The 17,410-nt window shown below is 43.9% G+C and overlaps 1 protein-coding gene across 9 annotated transcripts in view; it reads right to left on the bottom strand.

Moving 5' to 3' along the window:
• PDE1C (phosphodiesterase 1C) overlaps positions 1–17,410 on the bottom strand; it is a 442,200-nt gene that overhangs the window by 203,520 nt on the left and 221,270 nt on the right. The window lies entirely within an intron of this gene.

Raw genomic sequence — 17,410 nt, 5'->3', positions numbered from 1 at the left:
GGGGAGCTGGGCCTCATGACACAGTTCTCCTTGTTTGGGTAGGCTATTGCCAACACCAACACCATGTGAAGCAGCCGTTGTGCGCAGAGAGTGCAAAGGACTGAAATTGTGACTTGCCTCTCCAATCTAACAACACAACGAGGAAAGAATCCATCTATATTCTCACACCACCTCACAGAGCAAGTCACAGTCTGGTCCAAATCTAGTAATGCATTTGGGTGGGGATGCTCAGACTACTACGACATGGTAAATGTTTTTACATACAAGCACTTTGAGGAAATTCTAGCGGTTTAAAAATAACCCCAAACTCGTCTGATTTCTCTAGACCCCACAACCCCCCAACGAAACTCTGTGATTTGCAGCAAAATATGTTTAAAGAATAATAGCTGTGATAGCACAATTGTGTGTAAGTGGCAAGCAAGTATGGCTATGAAACCAACATGATCATTATATGTAGTAAAATGAGTAACAGGTAGATAGGAGATATACAAATAGATCAATGGAAATACGCTGTTTCATAAACCACCGAATCTGCAGCCCTGGATAGGTAGTTGTTCGGCTCCTGTCCTTGCCACTCATACTTCCAAACGCTTATCAGAGAAACCAAACTATACACTAAACCCAGAGACTCTACTTCCTAACTCTAATAAGGTCTATACTCAGTTTTAAATAATAATAAGATAATAATTAGCAAATAGATGCTCCTAGTGAGCCAAATTAACAATTACCAAGATGGAGCAACCAATCTTTGCAAACAAATGACTGAGCTTGTAAAAATGATCTAATAATTCAGAGACTACGTCTACCACCCTTATTCGTACTGAGTAAAGCCATTCTCTAGTATATTCACAGTGAAATACAAGCACATCTACACCGCAATTAGACACCATGCCACACGTGTCAGCTGATTTGGGCTCATAGAGTTCAAGCTAAGGCTCCATTTTAATTGCATTGCAGAGGCTCTGGCTTAAGTTCACGGGAGACGACAGCCACACCAAGACACTGGGCAAGGTGTGGGGGGCAGCTCCATGCTCCCAGAAAGGATGGGGGCCTCAGGCAGAAGGGGCAGGGCCCTCAGTGCCACCTTCCACCCCCCCAGCACTGCCTGGAGCAGCCCTAAGAGCCGTACAATGCTCAGTGATTTAAAGGACTTGGGGCTCTGGGCACTGCCACTGCTGCAGCAGTGGTCAGAGCCCTGGGCCCCATCAGCAGTCCTGTTTTGGTTACAATTTGATCACTAGCAAGCACCCTCCGCCCTCCTAGGGCCCCAGACCAGACATCCCCACTGCGATGAAACAACCCTTTAGCCCAAGCCACTTGAGCCCAAGTCAGCTGGCAGCTTTTGAATTGGAGTGTAGACCTATCCAGGCCCTATCAGAGGGGGAGGAAGGGAGGGCCATTTGGCTCAGGCCTCAGGAGACAAAAGGGCCTCTAATGTTGACATTTTTCTACCAAGTCATTTCCATTTATTATACACGATACAGTTATAGCAGAGACAACAAAAGAAGCTATATATACACCTGCAAAACATTATTTATATCATTATGGAACCTGGGGCCTTTGCCAATTTTTTGGTCACATCCGAGTTTTCATCTGTGTGACTGGAGACTGGAGTAGCTTCTGTGATTAGTGATTCTAATCACACTGTTTACAGTCTTTGCCTAGCTTAGAGCAGTGGTCTCTAACCTGTTTACACCCAAGATCACATTTTAAATGTCAAGGCAAGGCGAGCCAAGATTTATCCCATCCCTTCCCTAAGACCCCTCCCCTTCCTTGAGGCCCCACCCTCTCCATTCCCCTCCTCTCCATCATTTGCTGTCCCTAGCCCCGTGGTCATCAACCAGTAGATCGCGATCTACCGGTAGATCTCAGAGGCTCTAAGAGTAGCTCTTGAGCCCTCTTTGAACTGTGCACCTGCGCAGTACATTTACATTAGATTTCCTCATTTGAGGAGCAGCTACTCACCGAGCAACAGCACAGGTGAGTAGCTGCAAGGAATGGTGGGAATTTTTTTTTAAAGTAGCAGTATAAGGATTGGGGATAGCAAGTGATGGAGAGGAGGAGAAGAGAGAGGGCAGGGCTTCAAGGAAGGGGCGGGGTGGTAGATCTTGGCTTGGTCTGTCATTTAAACAGTGATCTTGGGTGTAAAAAGGTTGGAGACCACTGCTTAGCCCTTACTCACTTTCACTGGGTTGAGATAGGTGAGGGCTCTAGGGTGGGAATGAGGGATTTGGGTGAGGGAAGGGGTGAGAGGTGCAAGCTCTGGGAGAGAATTTGGGTGAAAGAGGAGGTAGAGAAGGGGATTCTGGCTCAGGGAGGGGACTGGAGAGGGTTGGGGTGCTGGAGCAAGCTGCAGCTTTCTGGGGTTCAGGAGTGTGGATTAGGGTGCATGAGGGGCTCAGAGCAAGGGGGTTGGGAATATGATGGGGTCAGGACACAGATCTGCAGTGTGTGGATGGTGCAAGAGTGTTGTGGCAGAAGACCGGGGATGCAGGAGTTTGGGGATGTGAGCAGCTCAGGGCAGGGGATTCAGGTGTATGATAGGCTCAGGGTTGGAGTCTGTGGGGGGTGTTATGATGCTGCAGCCAGATCGGGGTCTTGGCCCCAACTGGGGGATTGTTGGCGAGGCTTCAGTTTTAAATAAAATATTATGTCCAACACAAAATGTTTCAGCATTGTCTTTATTTATGAGAAGGGCGGGGAACCTGTTTTGGGTCAGGGGCCACTGATACACAGAAAAATCAGTTGGGGACCATACAGGTGAGATGCAAAAAAACAACCTTTTCAAAATTCCCCAAACCTCACTGATGTGGCTCCAACTGAGACACCTCACTCCCCTGGCACTCCAGCCCCATGGGGATGGGAAAGAAGATAGGTACGATTGAGGTTCAAAGCCTCAAGCCAGATTAACTCTTCTGGGGTTCCAGGGTAAGTGGATTTTTTGGGCCCCTCCATGCTCTGAGGTGGGGCCAAAAATGAGGGATTCAGTGTGGGGGACAAGGCTGCCAGTGACTGGGATAGGGATGGGGGTGAAGAATCTGGATGGAAAATAGGGTACAGGAGTAATCTTGGGGTAGGTGTCTGGCCAAGAGGGAGGGGGCAGAAGCAGGGTGCTGGTGGGTATCTGGCCAGTGGCCAGGGTGCTGGTGGAGGTCTGACCAGGGGCCAGGAGCAGGGTGCTGGTGTGGGTCTGGCCAGGATGATGGATGGGAGTCTGGCCAGGGGGCCGAGGGCAGGGTGCTGGTGGGGGCCTGGGAAGGGGCCAGAGTGCTGGTGGGGGTCTGGCCAAGGGGAGAGGGCAGAGACACCTTGGCTGGTACCTGCGGTCCCCAGGGACAAGAATCTCTGGGTAGCACTGGATGAAGCCACTGGACAAAGATCCTATGCCACCTTCTTACACACATACCCCCCGAAGCATAGGGAAGGAAGGGAAGACAAGAAAGTATGGACGCTGCCTGCCTTCCTTCCTTACTGCAGCATGGGCAGGGAGGAGTCCCATAGCTGCACACCAGATCCGGCATCTCCGGAAGCATGCGCTACTCCTCCTCTCCTCACAACAGCAAGCGTGCATCCTGAGAAGTTGGATCTGGCATGCAGCTGAAGGATTTCTTCCCTTCCCCCGCTCCCTGCACTCCCGTCACGCTGCAGGAAGCCAGCACTATCTCCATTTTCACAGGAGGTTGTATTGCCAGCGCGGGCTCTTCGTTGGGTATGAGGGGAAAAAAGGGGGACTGGGAACACCTTGTGATCCACTATCCATTGGCCGACAATCTAGCCAGCTTTCTATTCACCTTGCAGTCCATTTATCCAATCCATATTTCCTTAACTTGCTAGCAAGAATATTGTGGGAGACTATATCAAAAGCTTTGCTAAAGTCAAGGTATTTCACATCTACTGACTTCCCCATGTCCACAGGGCCAGTTACCTCATTATAGAAGCTAATCAGATTGGTCAGGCATGACTTGCCCTTGGTGAATCCATGTTGACTATACCTGATCACTTTCCCCTCTTCTAAGTGCTTCAAAATGGATTCCTTGAGGATCCCCTCCATGATTTTTCTGGGGACTGAGGAAAGGCTGACTGGTCTATAGTTTCCTGGATCATTGTCCTTCCCCTTCTTAAAGATGAGCACTACATTTGCCTTTTTCCAATCATCTGGAATCTCTCCCGATCTCCATGAGTTTTCAAAGATAATGGCCAAAGGCTCTGCAATGACATTTGCCAACTCCCTCAGTACCCTTGGATGCATTAAATCTGGACCCATGGATTTGTGTATGTCTAGCTTTTCTAAATAGTTCTTAACCTGTTCTTTCTCCATCGAGGGCTGCCCACCTCCTTCCCACACTGCGTTGCCTAGTGCATTAATCTGGGAGCTTACCTTGTCTATGAAGATAGAGGCAAAAAAAGCATTGAGTACATCAGCTTTTCCCACATCATCTGTCACTAGGTTATCTCACTCATCCAGGAAGGGTCCCACACCCTCTCTGATCACCCTCTTATTGCTAACATGCCTATAGAAACCTTTCTTGTCACTCTTCAACATCCCTTGCTAGCTGCAATTCCAATTGTGCTTTTGCCTTCCTGATTACTCCCCTGTATTCTCGAGCAATATATTTATACTCCTCCCTAGTCATCTGTCCAAGTTTCCACTTCTTATAAGCTTCCTTTTTGTGTTTAAGCTCATCATGGATTTCCCCAGTAAGGCAATCTGGTTGCCTACCATATTTGCTTTTCTGACTGCACATTGGGATGGTTTGTTCGTGAGCCTTCAATAAGGCTTCTTCAAAATATAGCCAGCTCTCCTGGACTCCTTTCCCCTTCATATTAACATCCCAGAGGATCCTGCCCATCAGTTCTCTGAGAAAGTCAAAGTCTGCTTTTCTGAAGTCCAGGGTGTTTATTTTGCTTCTCTCCTTTCTTCCTTTGGTCAGGATCCTGAAATCTACTATCTCATGATCACTGCTTCCTGGGTTGCCACCCACATCTACTTCCCCTACTAATTCCTCCCTGTTTGTGAGGAATTTCTTACTCTCACAGCACATGCTTAAACTGAGCTTAAGTCAATTCAGAAATATACATCCAAATTTGAATGCATTAATAGGTTGTCCACGTGGATGAAGCTGCTAAAAATGATCCACCAAAGTAATCTTGTAATTGAAGCATGCAGTGCTGTATTAGATGTTGAGAGAAATAATGCCGAATGACTTCTTAAAGATACTCAAAAGGTTTGTGATCAATAGGATGCAATCCTTTCTAAGTCCAAATCAGTAGCACAGTGTTTGAAATTTCATCTGAGTTTTCCACCAATTGCAGCCTAACATCTCAATCTAATGCAGAAAAGCACCCAGGAATCAGTTTTGTTGTTGTTGTTATTATTGACTCAATCAAATTTAGTCTCACACATCGATTTGAGTCACTGTGACAAATGTGTTCCCTTTTTGGATTCCTATGGGAGTTCAGAGAACTAAGTGATGAAGATCTATATTTAGCAGCTAAATGGTTTCAACAAAGGTACAATAATGAAGTTTCAAGAGATCTCTGTGACGAGATCTTCCTGAAACGTATACATTCCACCAATTTTAAATCAGACTGCAAGCCAAAAGAACGGCTTCAAGATATATTCCATCTTGGCCCACTGACTATATTTCCTAATATCACAATCCCATTACGTATTTTTGTCAGTCTCCCTGCATCAGTGTCTTCAGGTGAATGCACATTCAACATGTTAAAAGAAGTAAAGAACTATCATTGTTCTACCCTAATTAGAATTAGGTGGCAAACATCATTGCAGGAGGAATACCACATAATTTTAGGGCTTTAAATCGAAAGCCCATTTCACTGCCGCGTGTAGATGCGGGCAGTTACTCAGGCTAGTCAATTTCTAAAATGGCAACCAGCCAGTAACATGCAAATCAAGCACAGGATATTTAAATTCCGGGCTTGATTTGAAATTCCGATTGCCCTCATTAGCCTTCCTAGATTGATGTAGGGGGCTAGTGTAAACATACCCAAAGGGAATAGTGTGCTTGCCAACCCTCCAGGATTGGCCTGGAGTTTCCAGGAATCAAGGATTCATCTTTAATTAAAGATGATGCCATCTCCTAGAATACAGCCAATGAAAATTGGAAACCCTAACAATGAAGCAAGCAAATAAAGGCAAACTAGTGGTGGATATAAAATCAAAAGTCATTTGTGATGGGCTTGAATTTGGTAAATCCAGGACCCTGCTATATTTACCATAGAACAGGCAACACTCTGTTTTTACTCTTTCACTTTTCACAAGCCATATTTCAATCAAACGAAATGACCTACTCTTAGCCCTACCTTTTTTAAGATGTGTGTCCTAAAAAAATCCTTCCTTCTTAAATATTGTAAAGTATCTTTGAGATCTTGTGTGGAGCTTTATAAAAATGAGACCTCATTTATGTTATATGCTCCCTATGGGCCTGTTTCATCAAAAGAAATGTATTTATTTGAGAACATTCTAATGTTAAGAAATATATGGCATTCTAGAATTTTACCATTTGAAATATTTTGTATTATAATATTTACCCAGGTTCTTAACTCAAATAGGTTTTGCTTTTTTTCATTTAAATCATTGTTCTGGGAATAAGGCGTTCAGTATGCAGGCTACCCTGGGCAGAGAGGACAACCACCACTCTCTCTCACCACAGCGGCTTGGGGCCAGGTAAGAAGTGCCTGTCCAATGCAGCTGGCACAGCCAGGGGAGGGGTGCATGTCACCCAGCTGGAGGAACAGACAGACACACAGAAAAAGACACACAAACAGACAAACTCTCTGAAGTATATAGCTATCCTTTTCTTCACGTCTGCTCCCTGTGGGCCGATGGAGTTATAACTCTTCTGATTCCCATCTCTGGCCCCTTGCTGTCCACTTGTGGTCATTCTGCGGTATCACTGTCCCTCTTACAAGACCCCATCCTTTCCATTTTATGAGAAACAATCGAATTCCAGGCACATCTAGTTGTCCTGGCACAACCAAACCCGGACCTGGCTTTAAGCTACAATAAGAGAAAGCTTCCTACCAAATTTGATTGGCTGAAGTCTTACCATTTCAGAGGAGTTCTTGAACAAATGGACTCAGACAGACAGATGCATATTTCTAAAATATATAGTAAGTTGTATATACCATGGATGTCACTCATTAGCCACCTCTCAGTTCCCAGTAAAGAGCTGCTATTAGCTGAAGATTACTAAAGGCAGGTTTGTGTGGCTGCCACTAAGGAAAGAAGGATTGGGCTATGCTGAGCCCAGGCCTTCAGTACCACAAAAGCATACAGCCTCAAGAGTGCACGAAAAGGTCCTGTGCAGTCCCTCAAGGCCTCAGTGTCTCCATTTTTCCCTCCCCATTGCTGTCCTGTGTGCAGCCCCCTGCTTCCCTTCCTCCACCACCCTCCCCCCTCCACACACACACAGACACCACCAGCCACAATGAGATCCTGGCAGGATCCCCCTTGTTAGATAAGATTGTGAGTGCTCCCAATCCATTAGCTCCTGTGTGGGTGGCAGGTTCCTGGCTGCAGGCAAGTAATTCCCAGCAATTCCTTCCTTGGCTACCACCCTGCAATCCTACCTGTAGCCAGGGCTTTTCGTAGGAAATTCTCAATAAGCAATGTACGGTTGTCAGTTTCCAAAAACCATTAACATTAAAGTCAATTGGACGGGACTGTTGCTATTAACCCAAAGTGGTTAATGTTGGGATTGTTCAGATCGATCATTGGCTGTATAGATGTACCTGCTACACTGATACCTACCACATTTGTACTATCTTTAACACTGTGCTTTGGGGAAGATGTGGGTGACCCAAGGGCTCAGTGGATTCGCAGCAGCACCCCCAGCACCTCTAGTTTCAGCACTTATAGCAAAGCATTTAAGCAGATGCTTATGAGGTCTTAAGAGAACGCTTAAAATTCAACATGATTACACCGAGAGAAACATAACCACACATTTCTTTCACAAAGCACATAAGCACATCTTCAATTGAACTGTAGTGATGCTTGACATTTGTTACAATCTTAACATGTATCCATTAGCCCTTTGATTAATCCAGTCTATGAGCCTTCAGTTCATAAATTTTCACTGCTTCCAATAGCTCGGAGGCAATATATCTGCCAAAAAGAAAATTGTTTGCATAGAACTATGCATCAAGTCCCATCAGCCATATTGCCAGCTAAAAACTAAAATTTTTTGTTTGTTTGTTTCCCTCTTTTTTTTTTTTTTTTTTTTTGCGATAGTCTGATTGTAGAATGCCAAAATAAAATAGCTTGACTTACATATACCAGTCTGAGCTAGCAGATCTGGAACTCTGAATAATCCTCTTTTGACAGATAAATTGAGAAATTTGGATACGGAAGACATTGATGATAACGCTACCCATGGAAAAAACAAGATACGTTTTTAATTGATGCTTTTCTGAACATAACCACACATTGTCCCTGCAGTGCTTTATATAATTTACCCAAACAAATTGAAAAAGAGTGGGAAAGATTGATGGAAAAAATCAGAAATGAAAGATGCCCAGAAACTGCTAGCAAGCCACTCACATGAAATGAGAAAGACAAATCCTTTGTTGGAACTGAAAAGTAAAATGTCTATGAGTAGGGTGATGGAATAAGCTAGTTAATGGTTTGGTTTAAAAGGGGAAAAAAAGAGGTCACGAAATCAATAACTGTCTAAGAGTTACAGGCATTATTACTACACATCCCATAACGTTAGAAAGATTTATGATATTTTTTTCTGTGAAATAAAGCACACTAGTAAAGAGACATCTGGACAGTAATGCTTGCTAATAACTTACAGGAAGAAAGCTAAGTGCAAGAAAGGAAAATATTAAAAGGAAGGAAACACTTTAGGCAATTAAACATCTTAATGGGGAAAAATATGAGTGCTTAATGGCACAACCACTGAAATTTATGCACATCATGGGCCTAAGTCTGCAAGCTTTCCAGACACAGTGCTCCCACTGATTTCAGTGGGATTTCAGTATACAAATGGTGTGCAGGAACAGGTCCATCTGGTGAGATGGGGAAGAAAAGTAAGGGGCAGACGCTTTAATGGATAAAGCAGTCATCTGTCACCTCAGAAACCATGGGATCAAATTCAGATTAAGGCCCTCATTAAAACAGATTTGATGATCTCAGCTTAGTCCAAGAGGACACAAGGTCTCACAAAAACCGCAGACGATAACACAGGCACAGTGCAGTGTGACTAGCAGACATTGGCCAGGACGTAGGTCAGATAGAGGCTGAGTTAAGAAGACCCTCCATCTCAAATCAGGATTGAGATCGATGGTGATGTATCAGAGAAACTTGCTCTATAGCTGTCTGATTGTACCTAGCTAGGGAATGGAAAAGGAAGAACAATTTCAGTTTCTATTTCAGCCTTATCTTTAAAAAAAAATCCACCAAAAAGTCACTAAAAAGACAAAGTGGGGAAGCTGTGATAAAATGGAGATCAGAAGAGCTCCACATGGGTCATTTGGAGTTATTCTGAATAGTGATTAAGTACACTATTTCCCCTTTCATTTATTTTGCTGATCTCATATGGAATCAGTAGACTGAATACTGGGAGGTGGTGGCATATGTACACTACCGGTGAAGCTGGGAATTGGCAAGCAGAGAAAGACAAGAGATGGCAGTGAGTATGCAAATGAGGTGCAGATTAGCATATCAGCACACTTCATTTGCATAATTTATGCAAGCCGTTTTTGCAGGGGAAAACGTAGTGTGGACCTTTTCTTTTTGCGCCAAAATCCCTTTGGCCACAGATTGATAAACCTCCATTTTTGGGGCATAAGGATCTGGTAGGAAAAGGGGTTTTTGTGCAAAAAGAAAACGTCCACATTACAGTACTTTTTTTCCACAAAAACAGCTTGCATAAATTATGCAAACGAGGTGCAGCACTATGATAATCCATGCCTCATTTACATACTCACTGCTGGCAAAACCGGCAGTGTACACATAGCCTTTGATGGCTTCTTGCTTGCAAAACTTTCAGATGAAAAGTGCTCCCCTTCCAGTCTTTACCCATTCTACCACAGTACTCATTTCAGCTCCCCCAAATCACCCAGCATAATACCTTCATGCGTTTTGCAGCTCCTCTCCCTCTCATACCTCTCCTCCTACAGTGCCTCACTTGTCCCCACACCAAAGGATACGGCTTGGAAGGGACTTCCCAGGGCAGCAAGGTCCAGATGGAGAAGTGGCTCAGGAGCAGCTCAGAGCTGCAGGAGACAACCCAACACATTTCTGACATTTGTCAGAGGCCAATTCCATTGCTATAAACTACTGGAGGTTCTTCCGGTGGGAAAGGCAAGAAGGTACTAGCCTCTGCTTTCCCCAGTAGCATGAAATTCCCATACTCATCCCTCTCTGTGTCTTGCAGTGATGCTGCCCAAACCCCTTTTTATTTAAGTACTCTTATTTTATGAGCTGGGCATGTGGGAAGTACTAGATCTGTAACTAACGACATTCAGATAATCGACTGGCATAAGGAGTCATAAAGCCCAATCCTGTCAGTACCACCCAGGATTGGGCACTTTGAAAGGAGTGGCACTGATTGCCTTTGGCATGGAACTTGTTTCATTGAGTATTCATACAACTCTTCTGTGTGTTACAGTCAAGAAAGTTACAAAGCAGTGCAGCTCCTACAATATTAAGACATTTGTAGTTTTTCTGATCCCTAATATAAACAATTTAAACTCTGGATAAATAACATGAGCTACTGTCATGTTTGTGAAAGGTTCTGATATGTGCCTGAAGCATTAACAAAGGTGGTTTTAGAGTGATTGTTTGTTTGTTTGTTTGTTTCAGGGAACTACAGTAAACTTTGTAACTCAGCTAAAATAATATTGGTCTATTTGATACATATATGCTACAGTGATTTTATTTTTTATTTTTTATTTATTTTTTTTTACACAAGACACGTTTATTGCTAGGAATTATAAGAAATTAAGACATTTCACAGCAGCTAACTTCCCCAGTGATGGGATTCACCAAAAATGCTGCTTTCTCTGCACAAGGAGCAGAGTGACACATTGTGGGCTAAGCAATTATACAGAGCCCATCTATAATAAACAAATGTTCATTTCCAGGCTTCGTCTACTAGTATATTACTAGTATCTCCCTTACAAACAAATTTTCAAACTAACAATTTCCTTCTGCTGCACGTTTCAAGAGCTGTGCATAGAAGTGCAGTAGTGCACTACATAGAAAGAGAGAATGATGTTAGTGTCTTATGAAGGGACAAAAGGAATGAATTCAACACTTCCAAGGGAAAACGTCTAAAGCCAGTAGAAACTTTGTCAATGAAGTGTCATTTGGTTGAAGGTGAACATTTCTTGGAGACCTACTTGTTTTGAAAAGTTTTCATCTGGAAGTTTTTCAAGAGAGATGCTGTCAGAGTGATCCAGGGTGAAAAATTCTGACCTGAATCAAGCAGATCAGTAACTTGAACTTGGTCTGCCAGAGTGGTGTCCTACCCGTCAGGCCTTTGCACAACATGCCTCCTTCCAAACCAAAAAGCTATGGTCTCAACTCCAAAATAGGCATTTTGACAGATTTCTGGTTTTTCAATAATATTCAAATGGTTTGGGGTTTGTTCCAGTGCAGAAAACAAATAAATTTCAAACATCCTTGCCTGCTGCTATGATTCCCTGGTCAACTCGAAACAAGTCCCAAATCTATATGTAAAGCACACAGACTCTGAATGATTTTTTAACAAACAATAAAGTTCAAGAAAAAATTAACTGTAATTGAAGCAGATGAAAACGACACTGCAAATTTCTCTGCAAAACTTTTGCAACTAACATAACCAGAACACAGCAAAATGTAGAAGGACGGTGCTTCCTCAGCTGGTTTTGTAAGCTACTCTCTAGTCTCATTTAAATCCCTTCTGAAGATCCACTTGTTCTACAAATCCAACCGGCAACTGGCTTCTATGTCACCTACTTGTATCTATTGATCTATTATAGGAGATGTGAACTGTTCTTTTAGGGGAGAGAGGAAGAAAAGGAGGACAGCAGAGTAGAAGCACAGAACTTGAAGATGATGGTAGTTGAATTGCTGAGGAAAATTGTGGCCAGCCAAGGAATGAATTTAAAAATGTAACTGGTTCGATGTAAGCCTGTCATCCCATCTCCCTTTACTTGTATGCTTCTTCCTTGTGTTTTGGTATATTTTTAAGTCTTTGCAATGGGAATTGTATTTGGAAAGTACCTGACACTTTGGGGTGTGCCCATTTTCTGAATAATAATACTGGCGATACAAGAGTGTGCAGGGAGTTCTGATTTTCACTCAAGACTGTAGCACAAATATATAACTTAGTTCAGTCTTTTTACTGTTGTAAAAAAAGAAACAAACAGCGTATGTGCCATAGAATCATAGAACACTAGAACTGGAAGGGACCTTGAGAGGTCATCGAGCCCAGTCTCCTGCCCTCATGGCAGGACCCAGTACTGTTGCATATCCCCATGAAAGATGGGGATATGCAACTGCAAAGGTAACCAGCCAAGGGTTAGCACAAACATGCTGCCCATTACTAGCTCATCAGAAAATGGCCCTGTGTGGCTGCTGAAGCATTTTATTTCTGAAAGTAAATCTAGCTTGGAGCCAGGATTAGCATAGCTGCAACCTCTTCGCTGTAATGTCAGCACTGAAGCTCTCAACACAGAGACTTTGGCCTCCCAACCAGTAACCTTCTATAAACATGTTTAATGTGCATGATGCTTCCCAGCCTGCATGCACTCCTGTCCATCTGCTGGAAGGGCATGCTGCCTGGTCTCATGATGGAAGGACCCTTGGCATAAGACACTGGTGCCAAGGAATGAGGGGTGGGGGCTATGTAGGCAGCAATCACAACCTTCCAAGTGATATCTGCTCCATCCAACGTGCCATATGTCTGTTAATACTTCATACTGCACACCTGTGGAGAAGAATGTTCACTAGACATGGCACTAGAATGGAAGTCAAGAGACCTAGATTCTCTGCCACTGATCTGCTCTGTGGTCTTGGGAAGTCCCTTCACCACTCTGTACCCGTTTCCACATATGTAATATAACAGAAAAAATCTTTTAAAGCTGATGGAAGCCAAGGATTTATTATTAGATTACCTCATAGACCTTTTCCATTTTTTCTTCATATTACGTATACAGCATTTAAAATATTTGTGAAAGGTTCTGATATGTGCCTGCAGCATTAACAATATTTTAGGAAATACAGTAAACATTGTAACTGTATACATATACAGTATTTAAAATATTTCTTCAAGTTCTTTGGAAAGCTTTGAGGTTTAGTCTTTTCAATCTGGCTGCATCCTTCTCATACAGTCTCCCATCTCTCTCATCAGATCAGTACAGAAGCTTATTCCTTTGCATGTAGAGCTTTATCTTGGAAAACAGGAGTCACATCTTCAACCCTGACTAGTTTTCTTCTTTAGCAGCTATGCCTGTTCCAGCCATAGAAGCTGGGATCTGATGGGAGGGCTCATTCTTATTGTAAGGCTTTCTGTAGGCTCCAATCAATAACAGCTTTCCACATCTTCAGAGCTGAGTCCCACCATTCAGATTGGCATTTGCCTTTGCTTATCTGTTTGAGAGTTTGCATGTATTTATTTGGATCTATCAGGCCTAAGGATGTAAGTCTTTACCCCCATCCAAATTGCATGATGCTGGGGGATCATTTAGCCAAATGGGCTCTCATTTTTTCCCAACTAACAACCCTAAAGCTAAACTGCTACTCAATTGTGCTAGGACTAGGGTGAACATTACTATATCCTAACAGGATATAATGGTTCTATATATTAATAGGATATTTTCTGATGTAATTGGTGTTGAGTAGATTGAGCCTATTACTCCCAGGATTAAGGTGTAGGGCTCGGGAAAAGGGGAAAAGGATACCAATGATATAAAAGGAACTTGCATGTGCTGTAGGTAAAAACCTATAGGTACAACTAGCCATTAGTCAGGACTTTGACACAGTGTAATGGAGGACAAAACTGTTGAGAGAGAAGCTCCCAAACAAGAAACACTCACTTCAGAGTATGATTGAGACTGAGTGAACTATGCCCATTACTCACGGCCTGACCAAGCCCAGGGTTAGAGTTCAGCCAACCAGATTAAAGTCATTTTATTTTCATACGGCACTGCTGAAATGTTATCATTGTTCTTTCTGAGAGTATTTGCTTACATACTTCAGATGGCACCAGCATGTGCCCCATTCTCTATTTCAGTACACAGTGAGATGCAATATTTTACTCTCCCCTGGTTAAGGCAGGGCTACTAATACAGGGTATGTCTACACTACAACGTTAATTCGAACTAACGGATCCAGACTAAAAAACTAGTTCAAATTAGCGTTTTGCTAATTCGAACTAGCATGTCCACATTAAGTGGACCCTGAACTGGGGTTAAGGATGGCTGGAAGCAGTGCCGGCAGGGCATCAGAGGAGGACTTAGAGCGTGGAGATGCTGTCTCAGGCCAGCCGAGGGCTGTGCTTAAAGGGTCCCGACCCCCACCCCAGACAGACAGTTCTACGGGGTGCCCCGCTTGCAAAGCAGTCCTGGCTTGGCGTGCCCTGAGTGCCCACACTGGGCACATCACACCACTCGGCCATCAGCCCAGCTGCACTTGCCGCTGGCTGCCATCTGCGCAGAGCGGGCAATTGGGGGGTTGCAGGAGAGCTTCCACACCCAGAAGCCTGCAGAGCCAGCCCAGTCCTCCCCATTGGGGGCTCGTGCCCCATTCCTCCCTCACCTCCTTCCACTTACCCTTCCCTAGCCCCTCTTCTTGATGTACAAAATAAAGATAACGTGTCTTCCAAAATGGAATCTGTCTTTATTGAACAAAACTGGGGGAGACTGGGAAAAGGAGGTGGGAAAGGGGAAGAGAGAGGCTGGGAGAGGGGAGGGCAACTAAAATGATCAGGGGTTGGGAACAGGTCCCATATGAAGAGAGGCTAAAGAGACTGGGACTTTTCAGCTTAGAAAAGAGGAGACAGAGGGGGGACAGGGTAGAGGTCTCTAAAAGCAGGAGTTGGGTGGAGAGGGTGCATACAGAAAAGTTCTTCATTAGTTCCCATAAAGAAGGACTAGAGGACACCAAAGGAAAGGAATGGGTAGCAGGCTTCAAACTAGTAACAGAAAGTTCTTCTTCACAAAGCAAAGAGTCAACCTGTGGAACTCCTTGCTGCAGGAGGCTGTGAAGGCTAGAACTGGAACAGAGTTTAAAGGGAAGTGAGATCAAGTCATGGAGGTTGGGTCCATGGAGTGCTATAAGCCAGGGGGTAGGAGTGGTGTCCCTGCCCAAGATTTGTGGAAGGCTGGAGAGGGATGGCACGAGACAAATGGCTTGGTCACTGTCTTCGGTCCATCCCCTCCAGGGTTCCTAGTGTTGGCTGCTGTCGGCAGACAGGCTACTGGGCTAGATGGACCTTTGGTCTGACCCAGGACGGCCATTGTAAGCTCAGGGCTCAGGGTCGGGGGTCTCAGTGGACCCCCTTGATTCTCTTGCACACCTGCTCCTGGGTGGCCAGGCTGGCAGCTCTCCTGCCCTACATGGCCACTTTCCTGTGCCTAATGCGGAGATCGTGGACGAGGTCCACGATGTCCGCACTAGCCCAGGCGGGTGCCCGCCTCTTGCGGTCCCGGGCAAGCTCCCGGGAGCCGCCAGCCTGGTCCCGGGAAGAGGGGGAGGGCTGGGGGGCATCGGGTGGGTGGCTCGAGCCGTGCCAGGTGCAGGGTCTGCTGGCTGGGTGCTGGCAGGCTTGCACCTGGCACGGGCACCGTAACCATCCCGTGCCTCTTTAAGGGGTCTGGGGCCGGGAGGGGGGCAGTAGAGTTTCCCTGGTGTTGGCCAGAGTGGCCACCAGGGAAACCTGGGGAGGGCTAGCCTCCCACTAGTTCGATTTAAGGGGCTACACACCCCTTAATTCGAACTAGCTAATTCGAACTAGGCTTAATCCTCGTGGAATGAGGATTACCTAGTTCGAACTAACGGAGCGCTAGTGTAGACATACCCACAGAGATTCTATCTAAATCCAATAACTTCCTGCAGAGTATTTTCAATCAGAAATGTTTGATTAATTTTTTTCCATTTTTGGTATCTATTATAAAGCAGACATCCTACATTTTTTTCAGTCATCTGACTTTTGAAGGTTATATGCCACTTGTTCCTGGGAGAACAATGGATGTGTAGTACTTCTGACATGTGTGTTCTTTATAATAACTGATGAAGTATTGTGCTATAGCATTGTAAATGCATACTGTATTTGATTATTACTGAACCAGGATTATTACTATATAAATGAAGTCAATCACAAACATGTACCCATGCATGACTCAAATTCGAAGTGGGGAACTGGAATAAAGCAGGGTAGTAAAACAGAAAATAAAATTACATAGCACAGGGCAAGTAATTAAACAGTAACTACTGCATATGAAGTGTAATGTAGGATTCTGATAAAATAAAGACAATTCAAACACCTGAATTATACAGCCGGTCCCCGAGATACGAATTTGTTACGGACCAAACGCTTGGCCATAACTCAGAATGGTCATAACTCGGAACCCATTGAGTTACATTGCAACCGCGCTGTTCGTAAGCGTGGGTCACATTCGTAACTCGGAGCCCACATTTACGACCGCTTTGGTTGTAAGTGCAGATGGTCGTAAGTCGAGGTGGCCGTTAGTTGGGGACCGGCTGTAGTAGACTCTTATATTACATGATTATATTCAGTATGCAAGTGATAAAATTGAATTTTATAGGGTGAAATCTTGATATCATGTAGCCAATAGGAGCTTTTTTTATTGACTCCCATAGGACAAGGATTTCATCCACAGAATGTAAACTTTTTCAGCAAAGACTAGGTCTTTTTATATTTAAGCACACCATTTAATACAATTTGGGTGCTATATAAGTACACAGTCAATCTGAATGCTATAAAATATTAATGTCTGATGCCTTTGCTAAAACTGGCAGCAACTGAATTTAAAATAGCCATTTCACCCATAATGTTGTGTGCCCTAAGAAAAGCCTAAACTATTTATAGAACTCTTTCCATAAAACAACTGGATTAGTGTCAAGATATTACATAAAGGAAAAATAATACTATATAAAATATCTGGGTAGAATTCTCAGGTCACAAACCAGTGAAAGTCTGTTGAAGTAGTGAATAAAACTAAGAATATTTATGGCAGGTATGGTACCATTAGTTATACTGTAACTATTTTATAATCCAGACATAATGAATGTACAAATTCTAAATAGCTACAGATGCTTTTACATTCTAAATTATGTTTACAGAGGCTACAGAGTGAACTATGCAGTTCCATTTGAAGTTCTAACAGTACAGGACATAAAAAGAGCTAATGTGTAATTTCATGTTCCTGTATAACA

The sequence above is a fragment of the Pelodiscus sinensis genome, chromosome 2, assembly GCF_049634645.1.
Source record: "Pelodiscus sinensis isolate JC-2024 chromosome 2, ASM4963464v1, whole genome shotgun sequence".
Taxonomy (NCBI): Eukaryota; Metazoa; Chordata; order Testudines; family Trionychidae; genus Pelodiscus; species Pelodiscus sinensis.
The sequence above is the reverse complement of the archived record's forward strand: the minus strand, read 5'-3'. Positions and strand labels throughout refer to the sequence as shown.